Source organism: Balaenoptera musculus, chromosome 5 (assembly GCF_009873245.2).
Source record: "Balaenoptera musculus isolate JJ_BM4_2016_0621 chromosome 5, mBalMus1.pri.v3, whole genome shotgun sequence".
Taxonomy (NCBI): Eukaryota; Metazoa; Chordata; class Mammalia; order Artiodactyla; family Balaenopteridae; genus Balaenoptera; species Balaenoptera musculus.
This window is the reverse complement of record NC_045789.1, coordinates 44,621,581-44,638,310: the sequence shown is the minus strand read 5'-3', so window position 1 is coordinate 44,638,310 and position 16,730 is coordinate 44,621,581.

Here is a 16,730-nt window from a genome sequence, read left to right as displayed (position 1 = left end):
TGCCTAAAACTATAAAAGGCGACAGAAAGATCGACAAGATGAAAAGGCAGAGGGCTATGTACCAGATGAAGGAAGAAGATAAAACCCCAGAAAAACAACTAAATGAAGTAGAGATAGGCAACCTTCCAGAAAAAGAATTCAGAATAATGATAGTGAAGATTATCCAGGACTTCAGAAAAAGAATGGAAGCAAAGATCAAGAAGATGCAAGAAATGTGTAACAAAGACCTAGAAGAATTAAAGAACAAACAAACAGAGATGACAAAACAATAACTGAAATGAAAAATACACTAGAAGGAATCAATAACAGAATAGCTGAGGCAGAAGAACGGATAAGTGACCTGGAAGACAGAAGGGTGGAATTCACTGCCGTGGAACAGAATAAAGAAAAAAGAATGAAAAGAAATGAAGATAGTCTAAGAGACCTCTGGGTCAACATTAAACACAACAACATTCACATTATAGGGGTCCCAGAAGGAGAAGAGAGAGAGAAAGGAGCCGAGAGAATATGTGAAGAGATTATAGTCAAAAACTTCCCTAACATGAGAAAGGAAATAGCCACCCAAGTCTAGGAAGTGCAGAGAGTCCCAGGAAGAATATACCCAAGGAGAAACACACTGAGACACATAGTAATCAAATTGACAAAAATTAAAGACAAAGAAAAATTATTGAAAGCAGCAAGGGAAAAACAACAAATAACATACAAAGGAACTCCCATAAGGTTAACAGCTGATTTCTCAGCAGAAACTCTACAAGCCAGAAGGGAGTGGCATGATATATTTAAAGTGATGAAAGGGAAGAACGTACAGCCAAGATTACTCTACCTGGCAAGGATCACATTCAGATTCGACAGAGAAATCAAAAGCTTTACAGAGAAGCAAAAGCTAAGAGAATTCAGCACCACCAAACCAGCCCTACAACAAACGCTGAAGGGACTTCTCTAAGTGGTAAACACAAGAAAAGTAAAGGACCTACAAAAACAAACCCAAAACAATTAAGAAAATGGGAATAGGAACATACATATCGATAATTACCTTAAACATGAATTGATTAAATGCTCCAAGCAAAAGACACAGGCTTGCTGAATGGATACAAAAACAAGACCCATATATATGCTGCCTACAAGAGACCCACTTCAGACCTAGGGACACATACAGACTGAAAGTGAGGGGATAGAAAAAGATATTCCATGCAAATGGAAATCAAAAGAAAGCTGGAGTAGCTATACTCATATCAGATAAAATAGACTTTAAAATATAGAATGTTACAAGAGACAAGGAAGGACACTACATAATGATCAAGTGATCAATCCAAGAAGAAGATATAACAATTATAAATATATATGCACCCAACATAGGAGCACCTCAATACATAAGGCAACTGCTAACAGCTATAAAAGAGGAAATCGACAGTAACACAATAATAGTGGGGGACTTTAACACCTCACTTACACCAATGGACAGATCAACCAAGCAAAATTAATAAGGAAACACAAGCTTTAAATGACACAATAGACCAGATGAATTTAATTGATATTTATAGGATATTCCATCCAAAAACAACAGAGTACACTTTCTTCTCAAGTGCACACGGAACATTCTCCAGGATAGATCACATCTTGGGTCACAAATCAAGCCTCAGTAAATTTAAGAAAACTGAGATCATATCAAGCATCTTTTCTGTCCCAACACTATGAGATTAGAAATCAATTACAGGGAAAAAAACGTAAAAAACACAAACACATGGAGGCTAAACAATATGTTGCTAAATAACCAAGAGATCACTGAAGAAATCAAAGGAAATCGAAAAATACCTAGAGACAAATTACAATGAAAACACGATGATCCAAATCCTATGGGATGCAGCAAAACCAGTTCTAAGAGGGAAGTTTATAGCAATACAGGCCTACCTCAGGAAACAAGAAAAATCTCAAATAAACAATCTAAACTTACACATAAAGGAACTAGAGAAAGAAGAACAAATAAAACCCAAAGTTAGTAGAAGGAAAGAAATCATAAAGATTAGAGCAGAAATAAATGAAATAGAAACAAAGAAAACAATAGCAAAGATCAATAAAACTAAAATCTGGTTCTTTGAGAAGATAAACAAAATTGATAAACCATTAGCCAGACTCATCAAGAAAAAGGGGGAGAGGACTCAAATCAATAAAATTAGAAATGAAAAAGGAGAAGTTACAACAGACACTGCAGAAATACAAAGCATCCTAAGAGACTACTACAAGCAACTCTATGCCAATAAAATGTACAACCTGAAAGAAATGGACAAATTCTTAGAAAGGTATAACCTCCAAGACTGAACCAGGAAGAAATAGAAAATATGAACAGACCAATCACAAGGAATGAAATTGAAACTATGATTAAAAATCTTCCAACAAACAAAAGTCCAGGACCAGATGGCTTCACAGGTGAATTCTATCAAATATATAGAGAAGAGCGAACACCCATCCTTCTCAAATTTTTCCAAAAAATTGTGGAGGAAGGAACACTCCCAAACTCATTTCATGAGGCCACCAACACCCTGATACCAAAACCAGACAAAGATACCACACAAAAAGAAAATTACGGACCAATATCACTGATGAATATAGATGCAAAAATCCTCAACACAATACTAGCAAACATAATCCAACAACACATTAAAAAGATCATACACCATGATCAAGTGGGATTTATCCCAGGGATGCAAGGATTCTTCAATACACGCAAATCAATCAATGTGATACACCATATTAACAAATTTAAGAGTAAAAACTATATGATCATCTCAATAGATGCAGAAAAAGCTTTTGACAAAATTCAACACCCGTTTATGATAAAAACTCCCAGAAACTGGGCACAGAGGGAAACTACCTCAACATAATAAAGGCCATATATGACAAACCCACAGCAGACATCATTCTCAATGGTGAAAAACTGAAAGCATTTCCTCTAAGATCAGGAACGAGACAAGGATGTCCACTCTCACCACTATTATTCAACATAGTTTTGGAAGTCTTAGCCACAGCAGTTAGAGAAGAAAAAGAAATAAAAGGAATACAAATTGGAAAAGAAGGAGTAAAACTGTCACTGTTTGCAGATCACATGGTATTATATGTAGAGAGTCCTAAAGATACCACCAGAAAACTACTAGAGCTAATCAATGAATTTGGTAAAGTTTCAGGATACAAAATTAATGCACAGAAATCTATTGCATTCCTGTACACTAATGATGAAAAATCTGAAAGAGAAATTAAGGAAACATTCCCATTTACCACTGCAACAAAAAGAATAAAATACCTAGGAATAAACCTACCTAGGGAGACAAAAGACCTGTATGCAGAAAACTATAAGACACTGATGAAAGAAATTAAAGATGATACCAACAGATGGAGAGATATACCATGTTCTTGGATTGGAAGAATCAATATTGTGAAAATGACTATACTACTCAAAGCAATCAGATTCAATGCAATCCCTATCAAATTACCAATGGCATTTTTTATAGAACTAGAACAAAAAATCTTAAAATTTGTATGGAGACACAGAAGACCCTGAATAGCCAAAGCAGTCTTGAGGGAAAAAAACAGAGCTGGAGGAATCAGACTCCCTGACTTCAGACTATACTACAAAGCTACAGTACTCAAGACAATATGGTACTGCCACAAAAACAGAAAGATAGATCAATGGAACAGGATAGAAAGCCCAGAGATAAACCCATGCACCTGTGATCAACTAATCTATGACAAAGGAGGCAAGGATATACAATGGAGAAAAGACAGTCTCTTCAATAAGTGGTGCTGGGAAAACTGGACAGCTACATGTAAAAGAATGAAATTAGAACACTCCCTAATACCATACACAAAAATAAACTCAAAATGGATTACAGACCTATATGTCAGACTGGACACTATAAAACTCTTAGAGGAAAACATAAGAAGAACACTCTTTGACATAAATCACAGCAAGATCTTTTTTTGATCCACCTCCTAGAGTAATGGAAAAAAAAATAGTATAAAAGGCAGTAGGCTTATGGTTTTTTGTCTCCTTTTATTGGTCAGTTATTTAAAGGACTGAATAAACCAATGCAACACTTTGCACACTGTAGCGTGAAGAACTAAGGAGAAACGATCAGTCACGAGCACTCCCTTCTAAGATCTTTCTGTGCATAAGCCATACTCTATATGACTGCTGGTTCTGCAGTAAGACAAAGTGAAAGAAACCTTTGTTAGCATTTTGGTTGCCTTTCTTACCAGTATTTGAACCTAGATCAACCTTTGTGGGCCAGCCTGGCTTAGAGCTGATTGTCCATTGAAAGCTACTGAAAAGTGTAGCTGACTATAGAGTCTAACCCTAAGAGGAGAGAGACTGGTGGTAGGTCTCATGCCATTTGTTGGTTGGAAACAAGTTCAAACAAGCAAGCCTCCACATTTAACTTCATTTATGTACTTTATAAACCCTAATGCTGATTTTCAGCTGTACACACTGATCTTTACTTTCACACAGTTTTTACCCAACCTTTAGAGAAAGGTTGGTATGGTATGGTCCCACTCCTGAGCATATATCTGGAGAAAACTATAATTCAAAAAGATGCATGCTCATTGCAGCACTGTTTACAATAACCAAGACATAGAGGCAACCTAAATGTCCATCGAGAAATGAATGGATAAAGAAGATGTGATATATATATATATATATATATATATATATATATATATATATATATACACATATACACACAATGGAATATTACTCAGCCATTAAAAAGAATGAAATATTGCTATTTGCGCAACATGGGTGGACCTAGAGATTATCACACTAAGTGAAGTAAGCCAGACAGAGAAAGACAAATATCATATAATGTCACTTATATGCAGAATCTAAAAAAATGATACAAATGAATTTATTTACAAAACAGAAATAGACTCACAGATATAGAAAACAAACTTATGGTTACCAAAGTGGAAGAGGGGGAAGGGATAAATTAGGAGTTTGGGATTAACATATACAGACTACTATATATAAAATAGATAACTAACAAGAACATGTTGTATAGCACAGGGAACTCTACTCAATGGTCTGTAATGGCCTATATGGGAAAAGAATCTAAAAATAAAAAAAAAGAGTGGATATATGTATACATATAACTGATTCACTTCGCTGTACACCTGAAATGAACACAACATTGTAAATCAACTATGCTCCAAGAAAAATTTAAAAATAAAAATAAAAAAGTAAAATAGATAACCAACAAGGACCTACTATATAGCATAGGGAACTATACTCAATATCTTGCAATAACCTATGATGGAAAAGAATCTGAAAAATAATATATACATACATATACATATATATAATTGAATATCTTTGCTATACACCTGAAACTAATACAACATTGTAAACTATACTTCAATTTTAAAAAATAAATAAAACAGATAAAAAAAGAATTTGATAGTATTAGGCTTGTTTTACCCTTGAGCCTGAAAAAATTGTTGAAAAAAATACCATTTTTGGAGAGACTAGCAGGACCAATTGTATTCTCAACTCCTTTTTCAGCTTAGGTGTTGTGGGAGATGGACTTTGGTTAATTATCCCATAAAAAGCTATGTAGGATAAAGCTGTATAGATACAATTGTGGCAAGTAGGAATACTTTATAAAGAATGGGATACATTGAAAAGACATCAAGGGAGGACCTAATCTAGATTTGGAGTGGGAAATGAGTCAGGGAAGGCACTTGAGAGGAAATAGCTTTTAAGCTGAGATCTTTTTTTAAAAAAAGGAACAAAAGAGAAGAAATTAATTAAGAAAAATTGTGGGAAGTGGAGGGCTTATTTCAGAAGACAGAAGCCCATGTACCTTTCTTCTAACATTTCCCCCCATTCTTTGTGTTTTCCATTTAAAGGACTGAATCACTTACACTTTGTATTCATATTGTGTTACATATGTCTTAGGGCCAATTACAACCAAATGAAGGTCTTGATTGTGGCGATGGTTACATGTCTATGCATTTGTAAAACTGAGATCAGTACACCAAAAAAGAATGAATTTTACTATACGTAAATTTTTAAAAGAAAGAAAAACAAAATAAACAAAATGGAAATAAAGTAGAGCATTGACTACTGTTGTCCAGTTGCTCCTTGGGCTTCATGTAAAGAAGCAGCAAGTAACACAGAAATAAATGTGTGCTTCCTGGAAACTCTAATCTTACCCTGGACTGTTTGCACTTGTTTTTATTTGAGTGTTTCATGTTTTATTTTTCTAATACAGGAAGGACTCTTTAATATGCCTCTAATATGTGGACTGGCTAGGAAAATCCCTGCAAGAAGAATACTTTTTGTGACATACAGACGTGACAAATGGAGTGTCATTTGAAGGCTTTATTTTGGCATTACGTGCGTGGCAGGTGTCTTTGCTACCTAGAAAAGATATGCTACCCGCACTGGGAGAACCCATGATATAGGTGCCTGAATATCATCACTCCAGTAATGGGAAGACATGAGTGTTCATTATTCCATAGCCTGCAAAACTTGTGTACTATTGTTGGTAAATTGGAGTCCTGTCACTTCGCTACATGTCATCTGATGATATTGTTTCTGATATTTATGACAAAGGAAATCCCTTGTGATTTTTACGCATCAGGATAAAGAGCACTTACTTTTCCTTTCACAGAACTGAAGAAATCTGACTTAGAAAAGGAAGGTCCATTTAGATGCATTTGTTAACTTGCATCAAAATGTGAAGCCCTCGTTCTTCCAAAATGATTTCCCCCAAAATAAGTGAGTGGAAAAGAAGGATTGCATTTTGATGGTTAACAGTATTGAGGCACCCAGCGTGCCAGGAAAGGATAGTACTGCTTCTTTTATGTGCATTAGTTCCTTAGCTTTTACAACAATAATCAAAACAGCACTTGGAGACAGAGGTTATCACCAGTTCCATTTTACCAGTGAGGAGAGTGAGATTCAGAGAGGTTAAGAAAGTTGGTCCAGGTTGCAGAGCTAGGAGTATTATGCAGATGATTGAGTGTGTGTTTCATGTGCCAAGGTCAGGTGTGTTTGTGGAGAGGAGTAATGCTGCATAATTCATCCAATCAGCCTCTAATGCTCATGTTTAGGTGCTGATTTCTTCTTGTTGGGCCTGCATCTTGTTTCAATTCATATTAAGATCTCAGTACCGTACTTCCTGGTTCCCAGAATTTACATAGAAGTTAGTTTCCTGTGATTCCCTTTAAGAAGCTGTAACCAAAGTGTCCCCCAGATTTTGCTTTATATTGGTTCTCATTAGGGATCTTTTCCACCATTGCCCCTGCTGTCTTTACAAAATGAACTGAGTTGTGAAGCACTGCAGGCTTCCACTCTGGAATTTTTAAAAATCTGTCACAAATTATGACACACCAGCGCTTTCAATGTCAATAGGTTAGGTGTGAAGCAACTGCAACGGAGACTGCAACAGTTTCCTACCTCCTTATTAATCAATGCAAAGATAATATTTTATTTATTTATTTATTTATTTATGGCTGTGTTGGGTCTTCGTTTCTGTGCGAGGGCTTTCTCTAGTTGCGGCAAGCGGGGGCCACTCTTCATCGCGGTGCGCGGGCCTCTCACTATCGCGGCCTCTCTTGTTGCGGAGCACAGGCTCCAGACGCGCAGGCTCAGTAGTTGTGGCTCACGGGCCCAGTTGCTCCGCGGCATGTGGGATCTTCCCAGACCAGGGCTCGAACCCGTGTCCCCTGACTTAGCAGGCATATTCTCAACCACTGCGCCACCAGGGAAGCTCCCAAAGGTAATATTTTTAATAACAATTTCAAATGTTTCAAAATGCTTTACCTTGGTAACAAACCGACAGTGGTCTTTGCCACTGAAATAGAGAGTTTCTTTTTGATTCTTTTTTTTCTTAAAACACATTGACCTTTAAAATTTTAAATCTTAGACATGCCCCCAAATTGTCCCTATGAGGCCTTGTTATAGTAAACCTACAGCCCTGTTGCTCATCTTTCTCCGCACAAATCAAAACACATTACAGATGAAGCTTAATGAAGTAAGAGGTCCTAAAATACTTTCTAAAAAAACTTTGAAAATTAATCGTATATAAGGAAAACTCTTAAAACTGACACGTTTGTGTCTCAGTTTTACTCATGGAGAAATTGTAGTGAAAACAGGTTAGAGTTTGTTGCAAGTGCTCTCCTCTGGCACCTCAGACACTGTGAGGTTATTCAACGCAGTCTGCAGAAATTATTTGTTTGATTTTAAGACAAGTAGATTTCACTACCATGGCGTCAATGTGTCTGCTACCAAGGTATTCCCATATGGAAATCTGACCAGAATTTCTTTTCTTTCAAAGGACAAGTTATCTGGATAAATTCTCCTACTCTGCAAACTGCTGTACCTGCTAAAGGCCTCAGAGTCAGAAAAGACGACACACCAGAGACTCTTGCTGCTTTTAGAAGTGCTAACAGTATTAGGATCACTGTTTGAAGAAGACAGTTGCAAATGCAGATTGGGCTTCTTTACTTCGATTATCTTCCTTTCCTTTAGTTTTCCTCAAAATAAGGCCGATAAATCTCATTCATCTTATAATTCACAAATGTTCATTGTGATTTTCTTTCAGCTGCTGAAGTACCTATAGGGAATCACAATCCAACCTTGTAAGAAGTTGCTGGACCGAGCTCTTCTGTCACAAATTATGACACACCAGCGCAATAAATTTATTTATTTTACCGTCTACGTTTCTCCAAAGGCAAGGTGAACTGATTAAAATATTTTTATACTCATACATTGCTAGATTTTTTGTATATGAAGGAAGTGCATTATTCTGACAAATTTAACAGGAACAACTATAATTTTTATAATTATATAATTTTAATTATAAATTAAATGTGTGTGATAATTTCACGTTTATAGTCACACCTGTGCTCCTATTTACTTCTCAAAACGAAGAACACCAAAACAGAAATTATTACCCCTATTTTTACAGAGAATGAAAATGAGAATCTAAGGTTTGAGTCACCACACAGTGACTGTGTGTATATTTACGTGTGGAGGTGAGCTGTGGAATTAGAATTCAGTTATATTGGTTCTCATTAGGGATCTTTTCCACCATTGCCTCTGCTGTCTTTACAAAATGAACTGAGTTGTGAAGCACTGCAGGCTTCCACTCTGGAATTTTTAAAAATCTGGATGCAGGAGGTTTGCTTTGTTTTGTTTGGCAAGTGTGGGTACCACGAAGAACCAGCTCCATTGCTATCACATAGTCCATCCCCATTTTCTGGCTCCAGATCCGTCTGTCTTTGTGTTGTCATCACTACAGAATTCTTAGAGGAAGTAAGATTTAAAGGCTAACTGGTGTTTAGTATGTGTGTGTGACCCTCACTTCTTTCCTTACTTCTCTCTTCTCACATCTACCCACTCCAAATATAGGGTGGAGAGGAGTGGGTGGAATTGTAAAGGAAACTTGCAGTGAAAACAAATTAGAGGGAAATAACAGCAGCATCTGAGGCAGTTTCTCTCATTCAAAAATAATAGGGTGAAATAAAATATCTGAACTAGAATGCCGTTTCTCCTTGTTCTTAGTCTACCTGAAGTCCCTGGAGGATAAACTGAGAAGTGGATGTTTTGGTAATGAACCCAAAATAATGTATCTCAAGCTGGGGAGCCGACTCTCAATCATCCAGTTTATTTATTCATTCAACAAATAATTATTGGGCACCCACAATATATGTCAAGCATCATTCTAGGTGAATGATAAATATTTGTGAACAGAAGAAAGATCCTTACCATCGTGGAGCTTACATGCTAGCAGGGTGAAACAGACAATAAACAATAAATACAATAACAAGTATATCCTATAGTATATTAGAAAGTGATAAGTACTTCGAGCACATTTGTGAGGGTATTGCTCCTAGAATCAGACTGAGTCTGAACCTCAGCTCTACCACTCCCTAGCTGTGTGACTTGGGTAAGTTACTTACCCTCTCTGTGCCCCAGTTTTCTTATGACTATAAAATAGACAAGACAATAGGGCCTACTCCATAAGATTGCTATGTGCATTTGATGAATTAATACCTGGCAAGAATGCCTGATTGATAGTAAGAGCCACATAACTGTGTATTAAACAAATAGCTGCTGTGGAAAAAAAATTAAAAAGAAAAGCAGCGTGTAAGTTAGGAATTGTGGAGCCTGTAGTTTTTTATAGGGTGGGCAGGTAATGTTTGGGAAGAAAACATATGAGCAAAACCTTGAAAGAGGTGAAAGAGTTAGACAAATATATTGAGAAGAGTAGTCCAAACAGAGGAAGTGACCTTGGTGAATGTCCTAAGATGAGCGAGTGGCTGCTAAGTTTTGAGAACTGCCAGGGAACCAGTCTGGCTTGAAAGGAGTGAGCCTGGGGTTCAATTAGGGGCTGGAAGGCCACTGAGAGGAGTTTAGTTTTTATTTTAGGTGTCAAATGAGAAGTGATTGGTAGTTTTAAGGAGAGGAGTGGCATACACTGACTTTTCTTTTGAAAAAGATTACTATGCTGCATTGAAAATAAATTGAAAGGGTGGAAAGGCCAAAAGCAAGGTCTTTTGGGAGGTGATGATGGCTTATACCTGGGTGGTTACAATGGAGATGGTATGAAGTGTGTGGATTCTGTATATATTTGGAAGATAAAGCCAAACGGAGCTCCTGATAGATTGCATATAGTGGGTGCAAGAAAGAGAAAAATCAAGAGTGAATCCAAGATTAAAAGTTCTCTTAATGATTTCTCCTCTCTGCTCTCTTTACCTACAGTTTTATTCATGCACCCCCATTTCCTCTTTTTATCTAATGCCAAGAGAGCTCTGAGCCTAGGAAAAGTCATGATGTAGGGAAAGGAGACAGTGGGACAGAAGAGAGAAGCAAAATCCATCTGGAGGAGGAATTTCAAGCTGGCAGCTCCTCCCACAGAATATAGTGGAAAACAGTTCCAACTGGACAGAGTTACAAATGGAAAGGCTTGATGGCCCCATTCTTAAACTCCCTAGCTCTGTGGGTTATCTTTCACCAGATGAGGCAGGATCAAGACGTTTCTCTGAGCTGGCGTGGATTTCTATATATCTTGATTATGGGGAGCAAAAGGTTAGGAAATCTAAAAATAAATATTGATGCTAAAATCTATCTTTGAAAAATGTAGGCTTTTAATCTCCTTTCTCTCCTTCCCAAACCTTTGCATCATTTCATTTTCTTCCTTCTCCATGTGTGGACATAAACTGTGTCTAAATAGCTAAACTGTCAAAGAATAATTGATAAGTTCAGGAACTGACACTGACTTTTTCCAGAGAAGTCCATTAAGCTGGTTATACCTGTCTCTACATAGAACCAGCCCAGTACCACGAATGCACTCCAAACGGTGATTTTCTGAAGGAGGCTGTCATATGGAAAAAATCTTCTTTGTCCCATTTTTCTTGCTCTCCCAACATTTCTTCCCATCCTCTCTCTTTTCTTCTTGCTTCCCTTCATCCACTCTTAGCAACTGGATATTCATACATAAAAGCCATTTATAGTTTGATGCCTCAAAGCCCTCATATCTGTTAAACTACAGTCTCCTTTAGAAAGGAATTTTCCTCAAACCTGACCACATTCATTCACTCATTAACAGATGTTGCGGCCCCAGGCTGCATTTCTGGGGAGTAGGTAGAGGGAAGGGATTCATCGACATCTTCTGTCAGAAGTCAGTAAGCTATTATTCAGCCCTCCCGGGCCCTAAGCAGGTGCTCTTTCCTTTCTTCTGACAATAGCAAAGGTTCCCAAGACCCCAGATGACAGTCTCTACATCAGTACTTAGTGACTCCACTGACAGGTGTTTCTCTGTACAACCAGACAACAGGTGTTTGCCCAGTGCAGCCTGCCAAAAGCCAAGGAGCCAGAGTAGAAAACAAGGCCCATTTGTGAAAATGATTACTGTAATTAAGAGCTATGGTAATGCAAACGATGAAAACTCATACACATTCGCACTTACACTCTCCCAAATTCTCTGTTCCCCTGGATAGAGGAAATGACAGACTACAGATCACCCAGCATTACGATATCCATTTAAATGCTAAAGTTCTCGCTTCTTTTGGGGAGAGATTGAAACGATTATTAAGGCATCTTTTGAAACCATCTCTCTTAAGGATCCTCATTTAGAATTTATGTCATTGTGCATTTGGGGGATTACAAGGCAGTGTATGCTGAAGGAGACTGCCTTTGAGGGGCTTATGATTTACTTGAGAGCCCCATATATATCCATAAGAAAAGTGAAACAGCTAAGCAATACTCAAATCACAATACGTTTGGTGGTGACCCTCATTACAGCAAGTTCCACTGTGTGTCCCATGACCTCCCAGCAGGAAACTGCCTCATTTACAACCAAGAAAAATCTTGAGAGTAATATGCTGTGTGCTTCTCAATTCTTCCCCTAGGAAGCATACATGAACTTCAGAGCTAGGGCAGATAGCAGAATGGTGTGCATAAGGTAAATATTTCTTTGTAAAAAATCTGTGAACATACATCAGTCACTCATTTGTGTTTCAGGAGCTAAGGATCCTCTCGCTGCTCTGATCTGAGTGGGCTAGTGGAATGAAAAGCAAAGGGTGGAATGCACCAAGGGTGAGGACACAGGTCAGAAGACGTCATGGACTTTATCAATATGATTTTCATATTATGCATATATGATCACAATATGCAAAATAAATTATAACTGTTAAGTCCCTATGCTCCATTTTCAATCTTTTTTTATATGTTTACATGGGAGCTGAAGGGAGACATGTGGGTAGTTCAATTCTAGCTGTTGCATACTGTGATTACTATTACTATTATTTTTGCCATGAGGAGCTTCTTTATTTTAACAAATTTACAGAAGTGGAAAACTTATAGATATTTTTTTTCCAGTAAACAATATAATTTTTATTCATCATATATGGTTTAAAAATGCTCATACAATTTTCAATTTTGTAGGTCTTTATATTCCCCTCTCCCAACTCTCTAGCCAAGTTTAAAATTTTTATGCTTTTTATTTTGATTTTCTTAGTGTATTACATAGTAAGATCATATTTTATTTCAGTTTTCTATAATTATTAAAGGGATAAGTAATGTATTATGATTCACTAAATTAGAGTAATAAATAACTTATATACTGCGATTATTAAATACTTTTATACTGTGATTGCCCAAAGAACAGTCCTGGATTTTTCAGCTAGATATCTTTCAATGTAAAAAGAAAACATTGAAAGAAATTAAAAAGGCAGTTCACAAATAATTCTTCTAGAGGACACAGGAATGGGACGCTTTTTTGCTTTTTTTTTTTTTTTTAACAGCTTTTGGTTAAGCCGAAAAAAATTTTGGGGCTTCTCAGAAAGTTCTTGATTATAAAAAAAGTATGAAAGGAGTATTTCTCTAGAATGTGATGTCTAAAGTTTTATTGGGAAAAAACTAAACTGAAGCAAAACAACCACTTGGTATTGTTGAAGATATCTTTCAAATTCTGTGTACGTCCCTGCCAACAGTTGCATCTTCAATTTTGGTCCCCATACTGCTTTAACAACTGAAGAAAAATAAGCATCTTATTATGGGAAAAAAAAAACTGTCTGTGTGGACTGGCTCTCAGACTTAGTCTGAGAAATCAGCTTTGATCAAATTACTTTCTGAACAAATGGCCTTTGACTGGGTCGGTGAAAAGATAGCCCATGTGTCCCAGGTTTCAGCAGCTTCCTATCTGTTTGTCACTGGTACCAGGCTTGGTCTCACTTCTGTTCTCTTCCTCCTGTCTCATTTGGCACAAAAGGGATGTCCTAGAAGAGGACACTGTGCTTCCTTTCTCTTCATCCCCCCACCCTCAATTTTCTTGAATGAGTGCCCATTTGCTTACGGCCTGTCTCTCTGGATACAAACCAAACATCCAGAATGCTAAAGCTATTCCAATAGCAGCAACTCTAATTCACCCTCTTTATCTCTCATGATAAAGATGAGAGATGAGAAAAGTCTCTGATTCCTCACTCTTTTTGCTACCTGACCCACTTCTTACTGAGAATTAAGACTGGAAGTACCACGCCTCTCCTCCTATGCTCAGAACGACCTCTCTAGACATTATTAGATACAGATTGTGCCGGGAACAAAACCCATCATAAAGGCAAAGTGGGCTCTGTTTGGGGCAGGGGATGGTGGCACGATCTCAAATCACGACTTTTGCACTCATATGTAGCCAGCACAAGGAAATACATCCTCCATCTTCAATGGCTGGCCCTGGACAGGATAAGGGGCTTCTAGTACTTTAAGAGCAGTTATTTCCTGCAATTGGATATTGTGTGCTGAGATAACTGGGGGCCTGTAGTGCTTTGGGACTCAGTGCATGGACGTACCAGAAACTAAAGCAAAACTAGTCACCAGGTTAGTTGGAAAGCACTAGAAATGAGCTTTATGAGAAAAAAGTAACTGATTTCATTGAGTCAATTCACAAAAGATCTCTTTCTACTAGCAAGGGCTGCTTTGCTTTCTGACTCCACAGATATGGAGGAGACCAGCTGCCTGTGGCCATTTCAAAACAGCTGCCTCTTCAGCAAGAAGTAATAGACCCTGGAGAAAGAAGAAGAGATCTAACCTCCGGACCTGCGGAGTGCCTAATCACTCTGTCAGCACCCTGCCTGTGCGCCCTCGCTCTCTGTTTCCTTCCCGCACAGCCAGCCCTTCCCACCCTTCTCAGCCTGCTCAGGGCTCCTTTCGCCACAGGCTATTTGTTCCTGTAATTGCTGCCAACTTGGCTGGTGAGAAGCCAGGCCTGGAGGAAATAGAGGGTCCTGGCAAGAAGGCGGACTGACGGCCCCAACAGGGTCAGCGCCTGAGTCCTCCCACAATGCAACTGTGCCTCCGACAAAAATCCTATGGAACTAGAAGTCATTGTGGGGTCACCAGGGACCTGGTTAGCAAAAAGCGGTGCTGCTGTCTGGATTCAGCCTCTGAGTGTGTGGAAAGGCGGCAGGGATGGAGAGGGAGGGCCAGATTCAAGCCCTTCACTTAGGAAAACTTGCTGAAATCCTCTGGGCTTTTGTCTGCTTGAATCAAGCAAAGAAAACCAGTCCTTGCCTTGCACTGCAACGAACCAGGCTAGGCAAACCTCATAGATTGTGGGCACCTCCAGCAGAAGAGGTGAGGAGAGACTGACTTGCTCTGAACAGAAGCCTGTGCGAGGTCCGCGGGGACCCTGGCAGCCTCGTTCATGGGTTGGAGAGCCTTCGGGGCACTGTGGTTTGCACTGTCCAGGGTTGCTCATCCTATCCCACCATCTATCTCTGGTCCTTCCCTCCATCACAGTGTGATGCACTGTAGGACGGACCAGGCTTTGGCCTCTCCTCTGGAGCCCTGGTCTCAGAGACCTCCAACATCTGTTTACAACCAGAGGACAGTTGTAATTAGTAAGCTTGTCCCTCGGGTGAAGGGAAGCTTGTCTTTGCCCTGATCTCTTTCTTCCTAGACTTTGAAGTGCCAGCCTGAGGATACAAGTCACTGTATCTTGCTTTGAACTGACTCCTGTTGCTAGTAACTGGATCATAGCTATAACTACAAAAGACCTACGAGAAATTCATCCTTTGGTTCCCACACAGAGCTAGGGGAGGCCTGGAAAGAAAGTTCAGGTGCTGGGGCTAGGAAAGGTGAACCTGAGCTGGTGAGGCTACAGAACGTGAGGCCGAGGGGTTGAGCAGCTGAGGCAGGTAAACCCGAAGAGGTGGGGACCAGAGCTGATGCCTAGATGACTGGTGGGACCCATTCACCTGTTAGTTTTCCGGTGCCCCGTCCAGTGGAGGTGAGTGGAAACTAGCCTTTATCTCTGCAGGTAGCCAGGAGCCTGCACCTTCTCCCCGACCTTGCTTCCGCGGCAGGGAGAGCGCATGAATCAAGAACAGCACGGCGCAGTGGCCGCGGGCGCGTCTCCGCCTATGCCCTGGCGCCCTTGACCAGGCTCACTGGCCTGTGAATGGACTGAGGGATCGTCTCCAGCCAGGGGGCTTTTGATGATCCAGAAAATAACCAGGAAAAAAAAAAAAGTGGTACAGGCTTGCACTCTCTTTTGAGTGGAATTTATGGGAGCAGAGCCCGGCTAGCCAAGACCGTGAAATGAGAATTTTTCCGACCGCAGATTTGCGGTGGACACAGGCTCCGCGGATCTGCTGCGCCGAGAGTGAGGCAGCGCGCGGGCCAGGGAGGGCGCAGCCGGGAGCGCAGGGCAACTGGCTCCTCTCTCGGCGGAGCTGCGCAGAGAGGGAGCTTGGCTCTTCAGCGCACGGGACAGGCACAGGGCTGTCTTCTTTCACTGTTCAGTTTTTGCGGGTCTTTACATTAAAAAAAAAAAAAAAAGACCCAAATACATGTTCAACCCTCTTGTAGATTTTTAAAAGGTTACTGGCACCCATCCTACTTGCTCACGCACACCATACCGATTCAGTTTTAAGGGCACACTTGTTAAAAAAGCCTCCTAGCATCCAGGAGAGTTGAGAAGGAACCTGGGGTCTAGTTTGCCAAACTCAGTCACAAGAGCTGGTCACTGCTCTCCACTTAGGGAATGCTCTGCTTTTCCAAAAGTTTCAACCTCGGACCCCAGAGGAGGTCGGAGTGCACCTTGCCACCCTCCAGGCTGAGCTGGGCTAAAACCTGAGCAGGTGTCTTGGCCTTCCTGCGTCATCCCTAGACAAGAGTTTGATCCCCAGCATCAAGTACCCCTGCACCTGATCTTGCAGGACAGGAGAGGGGT